Source organism: Montipora foliosa, unplaced genomic scaffold (assembly GCF_036669935.1).
Source record: "Montipora foliosa isolate CH-2021 unplaced genomic scaffold, ASM3666993v2 scaffold_436, whole genome shotgun sequence".
Lineage (NCBI taxonomy): Eukaryota > Metazoa > Cnidaria > Anthozoa > Scleractinia > Acroporidae > Montipora > Montipora foliosa.
In genome coordinates this window covers 420001-422577 of record NW_027179741.1, presented here as the reverse complement: position 1 = coordinate 422577, position 2577 = coordinate 420001, and the positions used below count along the sequence as shown (strand labels likewise).

Sequence of the window (2577 nt, the reverse complement as noted above, 5' to 3'; positions counted from 1 at the left end):
TTAGAATATAAATACATAAACTTTAATTGGAAAATTCCTTTACTAAACATGATCTTGAAATGTCGCTCATTTAATAACAATGAAATTATATATATATGAACTGCGGATATGAAATCAAGGGAAGATATGATCCTTGCAGTTACGAACGCGAGTTTTGCAATTGCATAAAGAAGCCTGAAAAATTCAGGACTTCAACGGGGTTGGAACCCGTGACAAAGCAATACCAGTGCAACGCTCTAACCAACTGAGCTATGAAGCCATTGACATTAAGGGCTGGTCATTTGTGAGTTTTCAAAAAAAGAGTTTTGTGCTCTTTTTTAAAATGGCGGATCTCGGATCACTGTTTCTTATGTTGGAGTGTAAAGATGATTTTTCTGATCTTGTAAAAGATGATAATGATATTGTTGTGTTTAGTGCGGCAAGTTGTTTCATGTGCAGAAATTCAACTTGTATAATGGGTTATTTTGAGAAGACCATTCCCCGATATTTAGTGGATGAGTTCAAACAGCATTTTTGAATGACTAAAGAAACATTTGACATCCTCTCCAGATAAATCATCCAAAGAGGGCGTATTCCATTGGGTAACCATTCTGGAAGACGAGTGATTCCACCGGAGAAGCAAATTTTAACTTTGTTGTGGGGCATGGCCAACCAAGAACCAGCAAGGGCCATAGCTGATCGTTTTGATATTACCAGGAGCAGCTACAACAGGGTGTTCCGAAGAGTTGTTATGGCAGTTGTGGACCTTTGCCATAAATATATCAAATGGCCTATGGGTGAGTATCATAAATCTCTCTCAGAACGATTAACCCACTTTATCTCTAGTTCACAGGCCTAAGTATTAACCGTTTTTTTCTGTTGAATTTCACATCACAGGAAATAAATTACTTGAGATCAGTTCGTCTTTTGAAGACATGGTTCATACAGACCTGAAAGCTTTCTTTTCAAGGACTTTTCAAGGACAAATCACATGTTTTCAAGGACTTATTTTCCACTCAATTTGACATTCATGTACGGTGGCCCACAACTGTCATGGCAATAACAAATACCTCACAGCAAAACTAAAACTGTCACGGCAATATCAAATTCCACACGGCAAAACCAAAATGCTCACAGCGAAACCATAAAGCTCACGACAAAACAAAAAACTCACACCCAAACCAAAAACTCACGGCAAAAGCAAAAACCTCACGGCAAAATCAAAAACTCACGGCAAAACCAAAACCCAGGGAAAGGTGTTGTATCCGTGGGTCCTGGACACTAATTGTGCGCACAAAGGTTCTTGGGGTTAAATTCAACATGGCTGCGTTGAGTTCTCAAATGTTTTGCTCAAATTGTGGGGCTGAAGCTGCTCTAAGAGCAAACTTTTGTATCAGATGTGGTCAAGGTAACATAGTTAAAATAATGAAATAAATTTATGAATAAATATTTAACTGTCATGGTTTTTAGAAGTACTATTTGACAAGTTGTACCTTTAAAACACAAGCTGTGTCCGTAATTGGAGAATGGGTATTTTTTCAACGTTTTTACTCAAGATGGTTTAAGCTACACTTTTTTGTAATATTTTTGTAGTCTCTTCATTAGTTTTTTACAGCTACTTAATTCGAGTCATGAGGCTTTTTGCGTTTGTTAATATTTAACCTTCAACGCTGGGGAATACTGTGGAAAAGTATTCAAGATCTTGTGTTGGAATGTAGTTGTTTTCTTGATTAAATACACGTACTACCTGCGGATTAATAAAGTGGAATCCCGAACTCTTGAAACCTTAATTGTTTCAACTTTCAAATAACTTGAACTAAGAGTTGTTTTCATTGGTATCGTTAAAGGGTAAGGTTCTGCAAATTTGTGACCTAAGATTGTTTCAATCTAAGTGTTGTCTTTTTAAAATGTTAGTCAAGCGCAAAGCCATGTAGTAACAGCTACACAGTCTTTTCAAGGTAATTCTGTATTTTTCAACAGGCCTGAGAGATAATAATAGCGATGATTCAGATTCCGAATCAGACTGCAACTTTGATGAAGAAGCAATGATAACTTATTATTTCAACCGTGGGTTTGAGTACAATAAAATTCTTCTTTTTCTTGCCAAGTATCACAACCATCACATTAGTTACAGTACGTTACTGAGACGGCTAAGACAGTATGGAGTCTGTAGACAGAAACAACCATCGCAAGAAGTACTTAAGGAAGTTAGAAAACGTATTAAAGATATTATTGATGGACCTGGGTCAATGGGAGGGTATCGGACGGTCTGGCATACACTGGAATTAGAGGGATTCAGAGTCCCAAGAATAGTGGTATAAGAAATCATTAGAGAGCTTGATTCATTAGAGTCACGTTGTTCAAAAAGGAGGCAATACCATATACCGGGTCTCAACTATGCCTGGCATGTAGATGGATATGACAAGCTCAAGCCCTGGGGATTTGCAATTGATGGTTTTAGTAGACATATCATGTGGTTGGAAGTGGCATGTTCAAATAATCTACACGAGTACCCAGCAATGTATTATGTAGAGGCAGTCAAGGACCTAGGAGGTTGCCCTGTTAAAGTTGTAACCGACTTGGGAACTGAAAATGGTT

General features: G+C 37.6%; 1 pseudogene; it reads left to right on the top strand.

The window, feature by feature from the left end:
• The first annotated feature begins 643 nt into the window (after positions 1–643).
• The window catches only part of LOC137988967 (uncharacterized), a 2482-nt pseudogene continuing 548 nt past the window's right edge, over positions 644–2577 (top strand).